The sequence below is a fragment of the Rhinoraja longicauda genome, chromosome 10 (assembly GCF_053455715.1).
Source record: "Rhinoraja longicauda isolate Sanriku21f chromosome 10, sRhiLon1.1, whole genome shotgun sequence".
In the NCBI taxonomy this organism is placed as follows: Eukaryota; Metazoa; Chordata; class Chondrichthyes; order Rajiformes; family Arhynchobatidae; genus Rhinoraja; species Rhinoraja longicauda.
The window spans coordinates 28,595,659-28,617,872 of record NC_135962.1 but is presented as its reverse complement, the minus strand read 5'-3'; the positions used below and the strand labels follow the sequence as shown (position 1 = coordinate 28,617,872).

At 40.6% G+C, this 22,214-nt stretch overlaps 1 protein-coding gene across 2 annotated transcripts in view; it reads right to left on the bottom strand.

Moving 5' to 3' along the window:
- The window catches only part of akap6 (A kinase (PRKA) anchor protein 6), a 291,928-nt gene that overhangs the window by 25,820 nt on the left and 243,894 nt on the right, over positions 1–22,214 (bottom strand). The window lies entirely within an intron of this gene.

The window sequence follows — 22,214 nt, the reverse complement described above, 5'->3', positions numbered from 1 at the left end:
GCTAATGTTTGTCCTTTGTTTAAGAAGGGAAGTAGAGAGAATTTAGGGAGCAATAGGCTGGTGAGCCTCATGTGAGTGGTAGGGAAACCACTCACATGATGAAAGAATGGAACGGCTGGGCTTCTTAGAAGGATGAGAGGGGATCTTATAGAAACAGAAAAAATTATTAAGGGATTGGACACGCCAGATGCAGGAAACATGTTCCCGATGCTGGGGGAGTTCGGAACCAGGGGCCACTGGATCTGTCTGCATTAAACACCATTAACTATTCCTCAGCCCACCTACCCAGCCCATCAAGATCATTTTTGATAACCATCTTCGCTCTCTACAATACCACCCACTTTAGTGCCATCTGCAAACTTGTTAATCATGCCTTGTAATTTATGTTAGAAATAATTTTTTATGCATAATATTTATCGGGCACTCTTTGAAAGGTTTCTCCACATAAAGACTTTGGTTAAATCAGGAACAAGTTATCATAATCTTTCCCAGGTGTGAAAGAATACCAGAAATTACTGCCTTTGATTAAAAATTACATATGAGATAAAATAATCTGTGGAACTAAAGCAGACAGGCTTTCTATGAAATCCAGAGAGTACACACTGTTGCTATTAACTGTGCAATAACAACTTGCATGTGTATTGAGTTCATTTTTTCACTTATGCAATTATCACTCCATTGAACAGAATAATTATCACTTATGATAATATAATAAAATGCTTAAATTTTCCAAACATCCAAACAATTATCTGAAATGTAATGGTAATTTAAACAATAATCAGTATCAAATGCTCTTTTAGATTTTATTTAAAGCATAGAAAGCATAGAAAGACGAATTTCAATACACCATAACATGTCTATATAATTCTGCAAAGACCAGTGGACATCGATATGCATTGACAATATGTTCACTGTGTATTTATGTGTGAACATGTTATGATACCCTGTGACAACAGAATCATTAGAGGCGCTGTAATAAATTAATAATAACACAAATATGAACACAAATGGGTGTTTGCACAAACATGAAGTTTCTGCATGCGAATCGGTTAAGTGCTTTGGTTCGGTTATCCTTCCAAATAAACTATCTCTTTTCATGTAAATATATACTGTACATTAAGAGCATTGGCTGGATAATGTGGACAGCCCATGCTTCACATTCACCGATCAGTGATGTGTGCAGTCGCACTCGTCACCACGTAGTTTTCAGACCACTTGAAATGGCCACAGCAGTGAAACCAACAGGTCTGTTTCAATGAGAATGACTGCAGGTCATAAGGAATAGGAGTAGAATTAGGCCATTCGGCCCATCAAGCCTACTCCACCATTCAATCATGGCTGACCTATCTCTCCCTCCTAACCCCATTCTTCTGCCTTCTCCCCATAACCGCTGTCATCTGTAACTTACCAAATGAGAGCCATCAATGTCCTTCAACAATCCCAAATGATAAATTGGATGAGATACCACCCTTATCACCAATTTGTAATGTTGATGTTGATGACTGCTCACTGGCAGCTCCATACAGAAGTATCAACCACCTTTAGGTGTGTATGTCAGCGTATTACACTCATCCTTGCCTGCACACGGCAGCACAGAATTTGGCAACATAGTGAGAGATAGATACAAGTGCATCTCCCACTCTCAGTCCAGGAACACATAAGAGATAAGATAGACACAAAATGCTGGAGTAACTCAGTGGGGCAGGCAGCATCTCTGGAGAGAAAGAATGGGTGACGTTCCGGGTCCAGATCCTTCTTCAGCCATTTTGTGTCTACGGTGTAAACCAGCATCTGCAGTTGCTTCCAACACATTAAAGCTGTTGATCTTTACTAAAATGGGAACTGGGTAGTGCATTTTTAATTATATTTTAAATAGTATTACTGTTTGAATTAATTTACAAAAGTTGAGTGTGGTTTTAAATGAATTTTAAAAATATTGTTAGCAATATTTTCTCCTTTTTCATTCTGAATCTCACATTTTCTAAATGTTTCTGATCATTAAGATTGGTTTAAAAAAAAGAGGCATAGGCCTCAGCCACACGAGTTATGAGAAGACCATTAGGGTAGTCCATATGTGGGACTTCCTGTTTACCACTTGAATGGCCACAGCAGTGCAACCAAAAATTCTGTCATGGACAATGCTAAATCGGGGCAAGGCCAACTTTGAGGGTATGAGACAGGAACTCGCTCAAGTTGATTGGAGTATGTTGTTTGATGGAAAAGGAGCATCAGGGAAGTGAGATGTTTTTAAAAGTGTGCTGACAAGAATTCAGGGCATGTCCCTGATAGAGTGAAGGGCAAGGCAGGCAAAGGTAAGGAAACTTGGATGACGAGGGAAGTTGAGGCTTTGGTCAAGAGTAAGGAGGAGGCATGGGACAGGTAAAGGCAGCTGGGATCAAGTGTTTCCCTGGAGGAGTTTTGGGAACTAAGAAGTACGCTGAAAAAGGAAATCAGAAGGGCAAAAATAGGTCTGGCAGATAGCATTAAGGATAATCCCAAGAGAGTTTATATAAGCACATAGAGGGAGAAAGGTTAACCACTGAAAGTGTGGGACCCCTCCAAAATCAGAACAGTCAACTCTGTGTGGAGCCACAGAAGATGGGCAAGGTCCCCAACGAGTATTTCTGTTTTTATCGTGGAGAAAGCCAGGAGGAACTTGGGGTAGTCACTGGAAGTGTCAGAGCAGTCGGTATTACAGTCACAGAAGTGCTGAAGGTCCTGAGGCATTTGAAGATAGACAAATCTTTCAGGCCTGATCAGATATATCCGACTACGCTGTTGGAAGCTAGAGAGGAAATTGCAGGAGCCCTTGCAGAGATTTATGCGTCATGATTAAATACAGACCAGGTGTCGGAAAACTGGAGGGAGGCAAATATTGTGCCTCTATTCAAGATGGGGTGCAGGGAAATGGTTGAGATGTACAGGCCAGTGAGCTTAACATCTGTAGTCAGAAAGTTACAAGAGAGCATTGTGGGGGATACGATATACATGCGCTTAGATGGACAAGGGCTGATTAGGGATTGTGAACACGGTTCTGTACATGGGAAGTCATGTCTCACAAATCAGGTTGAGTTTTTTGAGGATGTGACCACAAAGGTCGATGAAGGCGGACCTGTAAACGTTGTACACAAGGATTTCAATAAGGCATTCGACACGGTTCCGCATGGTATACTGCTCTGAAAGGATCGATCCCATGGGATTCAAGGAAAGATAGCTGAATGGATAGAAAATCGGCTTCGAGGAATGAAGCGAAGGGTGATGGTGAAAGGTTGCTTTTCGGACTGGAGGCCTGTGACTAGTGGTATGCCTCAGGGTTCGTTGCTGGACCCATTGTTGTTTGTGGTTTTTACAATGATTTGGATGAAAACACATGACATGGTTAGCAAGCTTGCATATGACACAAAAGGGGGTGGGATTGTAGATAGTGAAGAGAATTATCAAAAATTGCAAAATTATCTTGATCGGTTGGGCAAGTGGGCTGATGAATGGCTGGGAATTTAGTACAGAGAAATGTGATGTGTTGCATTTTGGGAGCACTAACATGGGCAGAACCTACACAATGATGTAGGTTCACAATGAACCTACACAACCATGTGCCTGTACTCCTAGATCCCTCTGCTCTACAACATTCCCCAGAGTTCTGGGGGGTGTAATAGAGATGAGGGATTTAGGAGTACAGGTACATAGTTCGTTGAAAGTGGCATCACAGTGAAATAGGTCCTGCCATGGTTTGACTCCCCAAAATGCAACTCCTTGTACTTATAACATATAACATATAACAACTACAGCATGGAAACAGGCCTGTCCGGCCCTACCAGTCCACGCCGACCATTCTCCCTGACCTAGTCTCATCTACCTGCACTCAGACCATAACCCTCCAATCCCCTCCTATCCATATACCTATCCAATTTACTCTTAAATAATAAAATCGAGCCAGCCTCCACCACTTCCACCGGAAGCCCATTCCATACAGCCACAACCCTCTGAGTAAAGAAGTTCCCCCTCATGTTACCCCTAAACCTTTGTCCCTCAATTCTGAAGCTATGTCCCCTTGTTGGAATCTTCCCCACTCTCAAAGGGAAAAGCCTACCCACGTCAACTCTGTCCGTCCCTCTCAAAATTTTAAAAACCTCTATCAAGTCCCCCCTCAACCTTCTACGCTCCAAAGAATAAAGACCCAACCTGTTCAACCTCTCTCTGTAGCCTAAGTGCTGAAACCCAGGCAACATTCTAGTAAATCTCCTCTGTACCCTCTCCATTTTGTCGACATCCTTCCTATAATTTGGCGACCAGAACTGCACACCATACTCCAGATTCGGCCTCACCAATGCCCTGTACAATTTCAACATTACATCCCAACTTCTATACTCAATGCTCTGATTTATAAAGGCAAGCATACCAAACGCCTTCTTCACCACCCTATCCACATGAGATTCCACCTTCAGGGAACAATGCACAGTTATTCCCAGATCCCTCTGTTCCACTGCATTCCTCAATTCCCTACCATTTACCCTGTACGTCCTATTTTGATTTGTCCTACCAAAATGCAGCACCTCACACTTATCAGCATTAAACTCCATCTGCCATCTTTCAGCCCACCCTTCCAAAAGGCCCAAGTCTCTCTGTAGACTTTGAAAATCTACCTCACTATCAACTACTCCACCTATCTTAGTATCATCTGCATATTTACTAATCCAATTTGCCACACCATCATCCAGATCATTAATGTAAATGACAAACAACAGTGGACCCAACACAGATCCTTGGGGCACTCCACTAGACACTGGCCTCCAACCTGACATACAATTGTCAACCATTACCCTCTGGTATCTCCCATTCAGCCATTGTTGAATCCATCTTGCAACCTCACTATTAATACCCAACGATTTAACCTTCTTAATCAACCTTCCATGTGGAACCTTGTCAAATGCCTTACTGAAGTCCATATAGACAACATCCACAGCCTTGCCCTTATCAATTTCCCTGGTAACCTCTTCAAAAAATTCAAGAAGATTAGTCAAACATGACCTTCCAGGCACAAATCCATGTTGACTGTTTCTAATCAGGCCTTGATTATCCAAATAATTATATATATTGTCCCTAAGTATCTTTTCCATTAATTTTCCCACCACAGACGTCAAACTAATAGGTCTATAATTGCTAGGTTTACTTTTAGAACCTTTTTTAAACAAAGGCACAACATGCGCAATGCGCCAATCTTCCGGCACCATCCCTGTTTCTAATGACGTTTGAAATATTTCCGTCATAGCCCCTGCTATTTCTGCACTAACTTCCCTCAATGTCCTAGGGAATATCGTATCAGGACCTGGAGACTTATCCACTTTTATATTCTTCAAAAGTGTCCGTACCTCCTCTTCTTTAATCCTCCTAATTTCCATCACTACTCTACTTGTTTCGCTTACCTCACATAATTCAATATCCTTCTCCTCGGTAAATACCGAAGAAAAGAAATTGTTTAATATCTCCCCCATTTCTTCCGGCTCAGCACATAGCTGTCCACTCTGACTCTCTAATGGACCAATTTTATCCCTCACTATCCTTTTGCTATTGACATATCTGTAGAACCCCTTGGGGTTTACTTTTACATTACTTGCCAAAGCAGCCTCATATCTTTTTTTCGCTTTTCTAATTTCCTTTTTAAGATTCCTTTTACATTCTTTATATTCCTCAAAAACCTCATTTACTCCCTGCCGCTTATATTTATTGTATATCTCCCTCTTTTTCCGAACCAAGTGTCCAATTTCCCTGGAAAACCACGGCTCTTTCAAATTATTATTCTTTCCTTTCCACCGAACAGGGACATAAAGACTCTGTACTCTCAAAATGTCACCTTTAAATATCCTCCATTTCTCTATTATATCCTTTTCATAAAACAACAATTTCCATTTCACTCCTTTTAAATCCTTTCTCATCTCCTCAAAATTAGCCTTTCTCCAATCCAAAATCTCAACCCTTGGTCCAGATTTGACCTTCTCCATAATGATATTGAAACTAATGGCATTATGATCACTAGACCCAAAGTGCTCCTCAACACATACCTCCGTCACCTGACCCATCTCATTTCCTAACAGGAGGTCCAACACTGCCCCTTCTCTGGTAGGCACCTCTACGTATTGCTGCAAAAAACTATCCTGCACACATTTTACAAACTCCAAACCATCCAGCCCTTTAACAGAATGTGATTCCCAGTCTATATACGGAAAATTGAAATCACCCACAATCACCACTCTGTGCTTACTACTAATATCTGCTATCTCCTTACATATTTGCTCTTCCAATTCTCGTTCCCTATTTGGCGGTCTATAATACACCCCTATAAGTGTTGCTAATAGGGATAGGGCTGACTGAGGGATTATCTTGGAGGAGTTTGCCAACTATGATCCTATAATACTGATTCCATAAGTATGACTATGTCAGGATGTTGCTTGAATATTATGTGCGAAAGCTCTCTCAATTTTAGACAATAGACAATAGGTGCAGGAGGAGGCCATTCGGCCCTTTGAGCCAGCACCGCCATTCAATGTGATCTGCATTAAAACTCCATTAACCATTCCTCGGTCCACTTGCCCAACTGATCAAGATCCTGCTGTAATTTTTGCAAACCATCTTTGCAGGTTAATGAGCAATGATTCCAAAGGAAGAACAATACAAAATAATTGTGAAGAAGTCTTCCTGCCCATGTTCGACCTGCGACTGAGACTTCAGAGGATCTGGAATTATAATTGAGGTATCCAGGCTCGGCCCTCCTGTCTATACAGGTGTTACCACGTCTGCTGGGTTCATCCTTGCAATGGGATAGGGCTGACTGAGGGATTATCTTGGAGGAGTTTGCCAACTATGATCCTATAATACTGATTCCATAAGTATGACTATGTCAGGATGTTGCTTGAATATTATGTGCGAAAGCTCTCTCAATTTTAGACAATAGACAATAGGTGCAGGAGGAGGCCATTCGGCCCTTTGAGCCAGCACCGCCATTCAATGTGATCATGGCTGATCATTCTCAATCACGTACCCCGTTCCTGCCTTCTCCCCATACCCCCTGACTCCGCTATCCTTAAGAGCTCTATCTAGCTCTCTCTTGAATGCATTCAGAGAATTGGCCTCCACTGCCTTCTGAGGCAGAGAATTCCACAGATTCACAACTCTCTGACTGAAAAAGTTTTTCCTAATCTCAGTTCTAAATGGCCTACCCCTTATTCTTAAACTGTGGCCCCTTGTTCTGGACTCCCCCAACATTGGAAACATGTTTCCTGCCTCTAACGTGTCCAACCCCTTAATAATCTTATACGTTTCGATAAGATCTCCTCTCATCCTTCTAAATTCCAGTGTATACAAGCCTAGTCGCTCCAGTCTTTCAACATATGACAGTCCCTCCATTCCGGGAATTAACCTAGTAAACCTATGCTGCACGCCCTCAATAGCAAGAATATCCTTCCTCAATTTTGACACCATTCCTCAACTATCTGTGAGTCGGACTTTGCATTCATGCTGAGATCAATGTCAAATATTGCGAATGGAGTTCCTTTTTCTGTTTTAACTTTCCGGTTTTAAAACAACTCTGTCGGCCATTTCAAGAAGCACCTTAGAGTCAATCACATTGCTGCAGGTCTTGAGTCACTAAAGGTATGGCCAGACATGAGGAACAGATACCCTCCACTGAAAAACATAAATCAAATTGATGAGTTTTTAAGGACAATCCTGTAATTTCCTGGTCACAATTACTAAGACGTGTTTTTAAACATCTGAATTGTTAGACCAGATTGTTAATCCCGTAACCTGAACACTATACAACTACTGGACTAGAATTAAATTTAATAAGAGTAAGGATGGAGAAATATTCACCAAAATTCAATGCATGTGTGCCGTGTTTATGTAAAAAATTAAAACAGCACACTTGAAACAGCACATATGATTTTGAACTGTGGGATTCAAGCAAGGAATCTCAATCAGCAAATGTATTTGGATTATTGGTGCAGTATGTCAAGATTTATCTTGGCAACCAGCACTCAATCCATATAAGCCAGCTGCAAAATGAAGGTTTACAGAACAATTATTTGACTCTTTTACAAAATGTGTTGAGTTATACATCACCTGGAAATTATTTTACAAGGATATTCTATTTGTTGATATATTACTCTTGCAATATTTCAAATTTCCATAAATCTATAATAGGTAGAGTTTCATTATTTCTATAATAAGAGAATAGTGTACATTTAACATTTATGAATTTTAAAATAAGATAGATGATAAATTCCCCCTTTATTTATTGCCAGATATGGCTTTGTAGTGTATTATTCAATTTTAGGCAGTAATGTACTTCCATCTACAATTCTTTAAGTTTCCTTAAAGGAGAAATTTACTGTTTTAATAGTGAGTTCAATCATTTATTACAAGCGCTGTCGTGGCTATGCTGTGTTGAAAGGAAATTTCGTTTACAATATCTCTTTGACCACCTGAAGACTACTACATGCATTGCACTCTGGATGACATTACATTCAGTTGAACTATGTGTGCCGTATGGGTGCCCTGTGATAGGTGGAGGTGTCCCTCCAAACTTTGTGTCAAAGGCAAACTCGGATATATTCCTCTCTGCCTTTTTTTAAAACAAATTGTGAACAGTTGATTGCCCAGCACTGATTCTCATGGTATGCTGTTGGTTACTGGCAACATACCTGAAAACAATCTGTTTATTCCTATTTATTATTTTCTTTTAATTATCTCTTTACCTCAGGAGAGGGCCCGTCAATCATATGCCTCACCACTAAAGCCTCATCACTAGCTCTGACATCCACATCTCACAGCTTATGCATTTCTCACTCCCTTGCAGCACAAGATAACGCAAACCCAGATAAATCGGCTCCAATCTGAATATTTGTAGCTGCCCTGACTTGTCCCAATGAAAAGGAGAATGATAGTCATAGAGTCATAGAGTGATACAGTGTGGAAACAGGCCCTTCGGCCCAACTCGCCCACACCGGCCAACAATGTCCCAGCTATCCTAGTCCCACTTGCCTGCACTTGGTCCATAAACCTCCAAACCTGTCCTATCCATGTACCTGTCCAACTGTTTCTTAAACGATGGGATAGTTCCAGCCTCAATTACCTCCTCTGGCAGCTTGTTCCATACACCCACCACCATCTGTGTGAAAAAGTTACCCCTCGGATTCCTATTAAATCTTTTCCCCCTCACCTTGAACCTCGATTCCCCTACTCTGGGTAAAGGACTCTGTGCATCTACCCAATCTATTCCTCTCATGATTTTGTATACCTCTATAAGATCTCCCCTCATCCTCCTACGCTCCATGGAATAGAGACCCAGCCTACTCAACCTCTCCCTATAGCTCACACCCTCTAGTCCTGGCAATATCCTCGTAAATCTACTTTGAACCCTTTCAAGCTTGACAATATCTTTCCTATAACATGGTGCCCAGAACTGAACACAACTGATGAGAACACTTTTGAGGAATTGCACCCCATCTAAACCCTTTATGCTATGATTTTCCCAGTCTATATGGGGAAAGTTGAATCCCCTACTACAACAACCTTATTTGACCTGCAGCTGTCTGCAATCTCCTGGCACCTTTGCTCTTCTAATTCCCTTTGACTATTTAGGGGTTTGTAGTACATTCCCAACAAGGTGAGCATCCCTTTCTCGTTCCTTAGCTCCTCCCATGTAGCCTCACTAGACGAACCGTCCATAATGTCACCTCTGAACACAGCCGTGACATCCTCCTTAACCAACAATGCAACTCCCCCTCCTCTTTTTTCCTCACCCCTGTCTCTCCTGAAGCTCCTGTACCCCGCAACATTGAGCTGCCAGTCCTGCCCCTCCCTTAACCAGGTTTCAGTTATGGCTACAACGTCTCAGTTACTCGTACCTATCTACGCCCTCTGGATATGATGATGACCTCTGTTGGAGCAGCCATCACAGAGTTCATGACGAGCAGTGGAACTGCGGCCATTAACATGACCTTATGCTCTCATTCAATCATACTTCCTCATTCCATTTACCTCTCATTTCACCCTTTTTTTAACCACATGGTGCAGATGAAATGTTCCTCTACGTCCTAGTCTATAGAATTTCTCCTTTTAGATATGCAATACAATCAAGCTGGATGGTCATTATTGGAATTAGCAAAGGCATATTTAAATTCAGTCTGACACTCAATGCCACCAGCTGGAAATAGATACAACGTGCACTGCGGATGTTAGTCAGATATAAAATTTGCATGAGATAATTAACCATCATAAATGGTCATCAGTGTAGACACAAGAAAGGCTGGACAAACCTTCTGCAAAAAGAGGTTTTGCCTGCTGCCACAGCAGACACAGCTAAGGAATCAGCAGACCAACCTATTACAGGAGTTCATGGTAATGCTTGGTGCATTAGCAAATATACCAGAAAGTCCAGAGAGGGGGAGGAGTCATATGCAATACCAAGACTCTATTCTTGAGCCCATTCTTTCCAGCAAGGGTGGTGGCCAACTCCATTTCAACACTTATTAACACAACCATTGAGTAGCGACCAATTGCTGATTTCATATTTCCGCTGATACCTGCGAAGCAACTATTCAGTGCTTGAGTGGTGAAAGTCAAACTTCTATCAAACAGGTTATCTTGCTGCCATGGAGCTTAAGTATCTCCGTTTATGCCAACGGCTTTTTATTTATCTATTTTTTTAGCCAGAATTTATTACCCATCCCATATTGCCCATGTAAATGCTGTGGTAAACCATCTTCTTACAGTCCTTCTGGTAAAGGTATTTTCACAGTGCTGAGGTCCTTTTCCATCATGCTGTTAGAAATACAGGTTTACTGTCTCAGTAGCCTGGATAAATAACTGTAGATGGTACACTTTGTAGCCTCTACGCACTGGTGATGTAGTGGGGGTGATAGTGGAAATTAATGTTTAGGATGTTGCATCAGATACTCAGTATGTGGGCCACTTTGGGATGTATAGTCTTAAGCATCTCGTGTTTTATTGGAGCTGTACTCGACATTCAGATGGAGAGTTTTCCAACATATTCCTCATTTGTGGCTTGTAGATGGTAGAAAGACTTTGGATGTCAGGAAGTGAGTTAGTTGCCATAGAATGCCCACCTTCTGACCTATTTGTGTCGTCCATGGTATTTATTTGGTTGGTCTAATTGAGCTTCAGATTTATTGTTAACCCCCAGAATATTGATGTTGGGTGATTCAGTGCTAGTAATGTCACTGAACATCAAAGGTGTAAGACTTTCTCTCTGTTGGAGACGGTCGTCGTCTGGTACTATTGTAGTAGAACACATGTTACTTTCCACAGATCAGCTCATATATACAATAGTCGAGTCTTGCTGCATGCAGGCGTGTGCTGCTTCTTTGCTGAGGAGTTGTGAATGGGATTAATCATTTTGCAATCATGGGCAAACATGATCTTTTTTGGACCGTTTGATAAAAAGCCATCAATGAAACATTTGAAGGTTGGGCCAACAACACCATCAGACTTGAAGACATGAGATGAATTAGGCCATTCTGCCCATTGCCTATTCAGTGGTTCAATTTTTCCCTCTCAACCCTATTCTCCTGCCTTCTCCTTGGAATCTTTGATGTCCTTCCTAATCAAGAACCTATTAATCTCTGCCTTAATAATACCCAATGTCTCCACAACTGTCTGTGGCAGTGAATTCCACTGATTTACCGCCCTCTCACTAAAGAAATGTTTCCTCATCTGCATTTTGAATGTACACCCTTTTATTCTGCAGTTGTGCCCTCTGGTGCTAGACTTTTTCACTACTGGAAACATCCTTTCCATGTCCACTCTAAGCTTTTCATTATTTGGTAGGTTTCAATAAGATCCCATGTCATCCTTCCGAACTACAGCGAGTACGGAACCAGAACTTTCAAACACTCCTCATACGTTAACCAGTCATCCCCAGGATCATTCTCGTACACCTCCTCTGGACCCTCTCCAAAGCCAACACATCCTTCCTCAGATATAGGGTCAAAAACTGCCCACAATATTTCAAATGTGGCCTTATCAGCACCTGATAAAGCATTACATCCTTGCTTTTATATTCCAGTCCCCTCAAAATGAATGCTAGCAGTGCAATTGCCTTCCTTACCGCTGACAACCTGCAAATTAACCTTTTTGGAATTCTGCACCAGCACTCCGAAGTTCCTTTGCACTTCCAATTTCTGAATCCTATCCCCACTTAGAAAGAAGCCAATGCCTTTATTCCTCTACCAAAGAAACACCTGATATTCTGGTGCTCAAACATTGACCTTCAGCAGAAAAACACATTTATCAACAGCTTCAAATTCTATCACTCACTGACACACAGGGAACAATTTACAGTGGCCAGTTAACCTATCAATTCATATATCTTTGGGATATGGGAGGAAAATGAAACATCCAAAGCTAACTCAATTGGCCACAAGGAAACTGTGCAAACTTCATGCAGACAGCCACTGAGGCCAGGATTAAACCTGGATCTCTGGCACTGCATGGCAGTCGCTCTGCTGGTTGCACCATTGTGACTCCGACCATTGGCATGCTTTTAGTTTAATTTAGTTTAGTTTAGAGATACAATGCGGAAGCAGGCCCTTCTGCCCGCCGAGTCCGCACTGACCAGAGATCCCGGCACATTAAGACCATCCTATTCGCACTAGGGGCAATTTACAATGATATCAAGGAAATTAACCTACAAACCTGTACATCTTTGGAGTTTTCATCATTTCTCCTCTATGTTCACTGACTTCAGTAATGAAAAAGGTTTTCTGATCTCACAGTTGGTCAGATGCTGCATTGACATCAAGAGCAATCACTCTCACTCTGCAATTCAGCACTTTGGTCCACATTTGGACCAAGGCTCTGATGAGGCTTGAAGCCAAGGGATCCTGGCAAAATCCAATATGAGCACTGTCCATTTGATCAAAGTACTCTACTTCGGCAGGGAGCATTCTACGTATATAAAACATTCTACGTACATACTACAGAATTACAGGGTTTTTATATTATTATCACGCTAAGTACATAACACATTTCAGAATTGAGATAAATTATTTAACATTAATTATATTTTAATACTGACCATCCCCTGCCATCATCCATCATAACTTTGAGGGGATTTGAATTGTCGAAGAGGAGCAGAGTAACAAGGCAGAAGGACAATCCCATGCTGGAGTGATTACAACCATTGGTTAGTTGCTCGGCTTTATCTAATAGTAAGCAACAACCAGCACAGAATAGGATAAACTTGGACGGCTTGAAATCTGCAGATTGGCCTCTACCAAAAGATGTCTGCGGGAAGCTGGCACTTGAAGGAATAGATTGGATTTTGGCTAAGGGCAGTGATCTTGTGGAGGAAACCATTACCAAGATGAACAGCATTAAAATCCCAGATTGGTGGGAAATGGAGTCTTTCCATTTTCATCTCTCCTGTGCCATTATTATTAGGTAGAGAGAAATAAAATCACTCTTTGAATATCTAGCATACCTTATGAAAATCATATTTTAGCTTGTTAAACTAAGATTTTATGAAAATCATATCTATGATTGCCTCTATTTCATCATACTTTTACTTGAATTATGTCAGGGTTTGTTAAGGGGTTGGTTTAGTTTAGAAAATAAAACATTGAGCTGTAATTGCTCGCAGCATGTGCTCTTGTTCCATTTAAATTGTTTTTATTGCTGCCCTTTATAATCCTTTTGCTGACATGTGTTGGGAAATGTATCATTCTCAATAATAAGCAGAAGAAATAGAAAACCTAGTTTGCATGTGAATTTCTCTCTGATTCTATCATTTTCCATTGGTGTCTCTGGGGGACTGTCTGGTCCGATATGTTAGCAATACATTATGACCCATCAAAACTGCAGATATTGTAAATGGTTGCCAGTTAGCTATTTCTGGAGTTTTGCTTAACTTAGGTGGTGGCACTGTACTGGTGACAGGTTCCAACAATCATGGCGATTCCACAATAATTAAAGTTATTCTAATAATGTGAGGAGATTCCAGAGAAGAAATTCAAAGGGACTGTTAAAATAATGCTAACAAAAACAAACAGAACTGACTAAAGTAGGAAAGATCAACTAAATCAAACTCTATTGAAATCAATTATCTGGCAAGCCTGCAAGAAGTTAAGATAGGTGAAAGGATTGGCTTCATACTGGAGATTTCCAACAGAAGGAAATTATTGGGTGAAAAGACATTTCCATTAAGAAGGCAAGCAGTTGAATGGAATTCTCTGCTGATGTGTCAGAGGGAATTATGCTAGTTGGATAAAGTAAGAATGATATCAAAACCAAGTAAACAATATCCCCATTTTATAATATAGAACATAGAAACATATGGCACATATGACACAGGAACAGGCCTTTTGGCCCAAAATGTCCATAAACATGATGCCAAGTTAAACTAATTTCCTTTTCTTACACATGATCCACAGCCCTACATTTCCTGCATATCTTCTTAAATGTTACGATCACATCTGCATCCATCACCAACCCTAGCAGCACGTTCCCAGCATCCACAAAGATCTGTGTAAAAATCTCCTTTAAGCTTCACCTCTCTCACCTTATAGCCATGCCCTCTAGTCTTTAGTTTAGTTTAGTTCCGAGATACAGCATGGAAATAGACCCTTTGGCCCATCGAGCCCACACTGACCATCGTTCACACTAGTTCTCTGTCCTACACACTAGGGGCAATTTACAGCAGCCGCTTAATCTACAAACCTGCTCATCGTTGAAATGTGGGAGGATACTGGAGCACCCAGAGAAAACCCATGCAGTCACAAGGAGAATGCACAGACAGCTCCCGTGTATCAAACCAGGGTCTCTAGTGCAGTGAGGCAGCAGTTCTACCGCTGCACCACTGTGCTGCCCTAAAAACAGGTCCTTGACATTTCTCTCTATCTATGTCTCTCATAATTTTATATACTTTTATCAGGTCTCCTCCCAATCTCCGACTCTTCTCAAAAAACAACCCAAGTGTGCCCAATCTCTCTTTATACTAATTAACTCTAGTCAAGGTTGCATTCTAGTAAACCTTTTCTGGACATTATCCAAAGCCTCCACATCCTCACTGTAAACGGGTGGCCAGAACTGCACACAATAATGCAGCTGAATTCACAAGGAGAATAAGGTTGCATAAATTGGGCCTTCCAGTTTGGGTGCTATGTTTTCTGCCATTAATTGCTTTCTTAATCCTAATTTTCTAATTTTATTGGTCAATTATTTGAAAAATACTTTCCAGCGAATCTTAGTCTCTTTTCAAATAATTAAAAAACATCAGTTACGTAAAATAATTTCCATTGTACCCATTAAAGAACAATTATATATTTACAATTATAAATTGACCAGAAATGTGAAAGCACATTTTTGATGAGTACCATCCTTTTGATAGGCAGTATCTTCTTTGTCTTGATTCCAACAGAACTCACTCTTTTTTAGATACAACTCATGTTATCCCAAGATCATTTTATTTCCACTACCTGTCTCTTTTGTTCATATATTAATCATTTTATATCTATTTATGTTAAAATGTCTCCACATTATTTAGTCTAATGTCCAGATTATTTTGAAAAAATGAACTGCAGGTGCTGGTTTACAAAAAAAAAAGACAACGTGCTGAAGTAACTCAACAGGTCAGCCAACATCTCTGGAAAATATAGATAGGTGACATTTCAAGTCAGAGCCCCTTTCAGACTGATTGCGGGTGGGTGGGGGAGGATAAAGTTGGGAAGGCCTGGCAGATAATAGGTTGATACAGGTGAGGGGGGGGGGGGGGACAAGAGCCAGAGATGAAAAGACAGAATGTGTGAGACCAAAGGATCGAGGAGGTGCAAATTCTGTATCTAGTGGAAGGAATGTAGATGGGAGGGCAGGGGGAGGCGAGAAATAGGTGTGTCCAGGTGGGGTTCAGGTGAGAGAGGTGTGAGGAGAAAGGTGAGATGTTGGGAAGGAATGGGGGTAGGGTTGGGTTTGTAGTTACCTAAAATTGGAGAATTCAATGTTCTGACCATTAGGTTGGAGGTTAACTAAGCAGAATATGAGGTGCTTTTCCTCCAGTTTGCATGTGGCCTGACTCTGGCAGTGGAGGAGGCCCAGGGCAGAAAGGTCAGTATGGGAATGGGGAAAGGAGTGAAAATGGTTAGCAACCAAGAGATCCAGAAGGCCTTGCCAGAGAGAATTATCCTGTAGCTCTTCTTTCATTCCCCATCCCCCCAGACAGAACAAGGATAAAGTTATCCTGGTCCTCTCCTTTCAGCCTCTATATCCAACACATCATCCTCCAACATTGCCGGTACTTCCAATGTGATGCCACCATCAGTCATATATTCTCACCCCCACCTCTTTCCGCCTTCTGCAAACACTGCTCTCTGCACATCTCCTTGGTTCACTCATCCCTTCCCACCCAAAACACCCTCTCCCCAGGTACTTTCTCCTGCAGCCGTAGATGTAGCACCTGTCCCTGTACCTCCTCCCTCACCTTCATCCAGGGACCCCAGCAAACCTTCCAGGTGAGACTAAGTTTCCCGTGCACTTCCTCTAAACTCATCCACTGTGTCCAGTGTTCTTGATGTGGCCTCCTGTACATTGGCAAGACTGTTTCGCTGAACATTTGCGTCGGTCCACAAATGATCAGCGTTTAGCTAACCATTTCAGCTCCTGTTCCCATTCATATACCTTCCTGCCTGTTCCCATTCACATACTGACCTTTCTGTTCTGGAACTTTATTGCCAGAGTGAGGCCACATGCAAACTGGAGGAACAGCACCTCATATTCTGCTTGGGTAGCTCACAACCCAATGGTCTGAACACTGAATTCTTCAATTTTAGGTAACTACACACACCCCCATTTACCTTCCTCCCCCACACTCCACCCTTCTTTTCTCATCCTCTGTTTCCCTTGTGCCCTACTCGACTCGCACGTAGTCCACCCCTCCCACTCCCCCTCCTCTTCCACTACATTTCTTGATCTAACTTCACTATTTACAATTCTTCAGTCTTACACCTTCTGTCTTTTCATGTCTGGCCTTGGTCCAACCATCTACCTATCAAACCCACCCCTCTCCTGTCTTAGCCTATTACCTGCCAGGCTTTATCCTGCCCCTTCTCTCTTTCAGTTTGAAGAAGGGTCCCAACCTGAAACAACACCTCCAGAGATGCTGTCTGACCCGTTGAATTACTCCTGCACTTAATGTCTCTTTTTGTCAAGTATATCTCATTCTTTATCATTTTGATTTCATGACTGTATTCATAGTCCATGTCGAGTTTTGGGAGATGCCAATCCTGCAAGAAGATATCTTGCGCATGCGTGTTACCCAGGGGAGTCATCATGTTCGGGAGTTGCGGCTGTACCTGTAACCGAGCATCCTTGTGCTCATTAAACTTAGCTTGAAGTTAATCACTTGTTGTTATTCTTGCAACTTCATACAATGATCTTCATGACTTGTCCCAAAGTAATATCAAATGTAAATTTGGAAGTTGTGTTTATGATAATCTCATACAAATTGTGAAATCATGTCAAAAGCGGCGTCATTAACAGAGGTATCTGTTAACCCTTATTATTAAAATGTTCTTGGTAAATGTCGTATTGAATTAAAATGGGATTGCATAAATACTATAAAATTGCACCTTATTTTGTCTGTTATTCATAAAATATAATGCAGATGAAAAAAGTTAGGACTAAGTTATACAAATAGCACTACAAATGAATCCATCATGGATGTATTTTTTTTCAAACAACACTTGGTAACTGTTTTAAATATGGAATCTGATATCAGGAATAGTTTTGAATTATGTGCAAGTCAAAGATGTGAAAATAATGGAAAGTTTAGTTGGAGATGTATACCAATTCCTGATACATTGGTAGTAATTGTTTTCTCTGTCTTTCTCAAGTTCCGAAAAACTTCAGATCATATTTATTGTTTTTTTAAAGAATATACAAGCTTTTATATAAATGCATATATATAATGACAGATATGAAATTAGTACAAAATATCACCATAATTATTTATTCTTCAGATTATGCAGTATGCACAAAATGCCCTACCCATCTTGGATGGTACAAGGAAGAGAACAACAGAGAAAGATCTGGGTTTTTTTGTATCTATTTCCAGTGATTATTATTTAGGTTGTACTTTGATCCACAAAATATATATCCGACAACAACCTTTAAGGAGTGATAATCATGACGATGTAAATGAATGCTAAATGAAAGAAAATTATATGTTCAATGACTTGACTTGCCAGTGACAGTCTGCATGGTAGAAATAAAACTTTAAAACATGGAAATATATTGAAATAATTCAGATCAACTAATTATTTATTTTGTGTATTCATTACTGAACTGATTGATGCGATATTCGACAAGGAAAAAAATGCCGATCTACATGAACTTTTATCACATAGATTAATTTCAATATTTTGGGAATTCACTGAATAAGTACTTAATCATAAAATCTTAAGAAATCATTGCAACAGAAAAGCTGAAACTTGTGCAAAAGCTTATTGTTTAGGGAACAGATCTGATCTGAATGCTGGTCCAACTGAGGATCTTTTATTTATTACTTTTTCTTCAAAATTGTTCCTTATTCTCCATGATCAGTATTATCAATATTATTTTAAATTGTGCCTGCCTCAGGAACTGCTAATGAGAAGATGGATGGTGTAACTGATATATCAAACATCAGTATTTCTAATCTCCATTCAGTTTTATTTATCATTTCTTGACTTTACCTAAGATTGTAAGATTCCGTACATTAGTGGAACAGGAATAAATACTCCTGAGGGTAATATTATTCAGAAAATATTTATGCACAAAACTGTTTATGAATCTCTGATGGATTCTGGAGATTTTCCATAAATGTTGTTATGACATCTATATTACTTCTATGAACTTAATGGAAAATAATAGTTTTTTTAGGTGGCACATTTTTCATGGAGTTGTATAAGCTTTGAAATAAGTAGCTCTGCATTTGAAACTGAAAGGGTAATCAAATGTATTAGTGAGAAGGGAGCAAATGCAGTGTCAGTGTGAAAAATAAATTTACTAAGTTAAGCAAAAAAGGTTAGAGACAGCTTTATGGAGAGATTTTAAAATTGTGTTGAAGCAGATCCACTTCCTGTCCTGTACTCTGTTATGTTAACGTAACAGTCTCTTATTAATGAAAGCATTGAAATGTATCTTACATGAATTATAGTAATGTATATTGATCACTTCTATCATTAAAAGGAAAAAATATTCTTGAGCATAACCTAAAATCAAACTAAGAATTGTCATAATCTGTTTAATTAAGTAGCAACTGTGTTCTAGATTTTAACAACTGACATAAAATAAGCAGCAGAGGGGAAATTTCTAAATGGGTGGCTTTGCTCAATGTTGCTCATGTGATTTTCTGAATATTAATTGTAAAAAGTATGTCACGTCACCACAAGCAGTTTATTTTTATTTACATATCTGAACCTTGTTTAAATGCAAAATGGACGAGTGACAAAGTCAATACTGAAACAAGTGTTCTGAACTTAAAGAAAGGTAACTTTGAGGGTATAAGGCGTGAATTGTCCAAGATAGACTGGCGATTGATGCTGAAAGGGTTGACGGTGGACATGCAATGGAAGGCATTTAAAGGTCGCATGGATGAACTACAACAAGTGTTCATCCCAGTTTGGCAAAAGAACAAACCAGGAAAGGTAGTGCATCCGTGGCTAACAAGGGAAATCAAGGATAGTATTAAAACAAAAGATGAAGCATACAGATTAGCCAGAAAAAGTAGCATACCAGAGGACTGGGAGAAATTCAGAGTCCAGCAGAGGAGGACAAAGGGCTTAATTAGGAAAGGGGAAATTGATTATGAGGGAAAACTGGCAAGGAACATAAAAACTGACTGCAAAAGCTTTTATAGATATGTGAAGAGAAAAAGATTAGTTAAGACAAATGTAGGTCCCTTGCAGTCGGAAACAGGTGAATTGGTCATAGGGAACAAGGAGATGGCAGACCAATTGAACAAATGCTTTGGTTCTGTCTTCACTAAGGAAGACATAAACCGTCTCCTGGAAATAGCGGGGGACCGAGGGTCTAATGAGATGGAGGAACTGAGGGAAATCCAGGTTAGTCGGGAAGTGGTGTTAGGTAAATTAAATGGATTAAAGGCAGATAAATCCCCAGGGCCAGATAGGCTGCATCCCAGAGTGCTTAAGGAAGTAGCCTCAGAAATAGTGGATGCATTAGTGATAATTTTTCAAAACTCTTTAGATTCTGGAGTAGTTCCTGAGGACTGGAGGGTAGCTAATGTAACCCCACTTTTTAAAAAGGGAGGGAGAGAGAAAACGGGGAATTATAGACCAGTTAGCCTAACATCGGTAGTGGGGAAAATGCTAGAGTCAGTTATTAAAGATGTGATAGCATCACATTTGGAAAGTGGTGAAATCATCGGACAAAGTCAGCATGGATTTACAAAAGGCAAATCATGTCTGACGAATCTTATAGAATTTTTCGAGGATGTAACTCGTAGAGTGGATAAGGGAGAACCAGTCGATGTGTTATATCTGGACTTTCAGAAGGCCTTCGACAAGGTCCCACATAGGAGATTGGTGTACAAACTTAAAGCACATGGTATTGAGGGTTCAGTGTTGAGGTGGATAGAAAATTGGTTGGCGGACAGGAAGCAAAGAGTAGGAATAAACGGGACCTTTTCAGAATGGCAGGCAGTGACTAGTGGGGTACCGCAAGGCTCAGTGCTGGGACCCCAGTTATCTACAGTGTATATTAATGATTTGGACGAGGGAATTGAATGCAACATCTCTAAGTTTGCGGATGACACGAAGCTGGGTGGCAGTGTTAGCTGCGAAGAGGATGCTAGGAGGCTGCAGAGTGACTTGGATAGATTAGGCGAGTGGGCAAATGCATGGCAGATGCAATATAATGTGGATAAATGTGAGGTTATCCACTTTGGCGGCAAGAACAGGAAAGCAGAGTATTACCTGAATGGTGACCGATTAGGAGAAGGGGAGATGCAACGTGACCTGGGTGTCATGGTGCACCAGTCATTGAAAGCAAGCATGCAGGTGCAGCAGGCAGTGAAGAAAGCGAATGGTATGTTGGCATTCATAGCAAGAAGATTTGAGTTTAGGAGCAGGGAGGTTCTGCTGCAGTTGTACAGGGCCTTGGTGAGACCGCACCTGGAGTATTGTGTGCAGTTTTGGTCTCCTAACCTGAGGAAAGATGTTCTTGCCTTAGAGGGAGTACAGAGAAGGTTCACCAGATTGATCCCTGGGATGGCGGGACTTTCATATGAAGAAAGACTGGATAGACTGGGCTTGTACTCGCTGGAATTTAGAAGACTGAGGGGGGATCTTATAGAAACATATAAAATTCTTAAGGGGTTGGAGAGGCTAGATGCGGGAAGATTGTTCCCGATGTTGGGGGAGTCCAGAACCAGGGGTCACAGCTTAAGGATAAGGGGGAAGTCTTTTTGGACCGAGATGAGAAAACATTTCTTCACACAGAGAGTGGTGAGTCTGTGGAATTCTCTGCCACAGAAGGTAGTTGAGGCCAGTTCATTGGCTATATTTAAGAGGGAGTTGGATGTGGCCCTTTTTGCTAAAGGGATCAGGGGGTATGGAGAGAAGGCAGGTACAGGCTACTGAGCTGGATGATCAGCCATGATCATATTGAATGGCGGTGCAGGCTCGAAGGGCCGAATGGCCAACTCCTGCATCTATTTTCTATGTTTCTATGTTTCTATGGACATAAATACTTTGGGAGAATTTCTCTTTCCAATAATAGCCTATTTACTTTCACTATTTTATTAACCACTGTTATAAAATAAGGTTTTGTCTGCATCAAATCAAGAAGGTTACAGATATTAACACACTGATTTGAAGTATATTTTTTTGGTATTAAATTAATAATCTGAAACGAGTCTTCCAAATTTACACGATACTATTTAAATTTCAAATTTGTGTGAGCCTATGAAAATACAGAATTGCACTCCAGGCATCTATAATCACTCACAGATTGTTTTACTCTTGCATTTCTGGTTTTTGGTATTAGTTAAGATGCAAAGTATAAATTTGCAATGGATGGTCAAACCTAAGTCATTATAAAAGCACATTACAAAAGTCTGCTCAAATCATCTTCATGAAATTGCATTGATAATAGCAAATTAATAGGCTATTGTTTTGTATTTGTTTATGAATAATATGCAATGC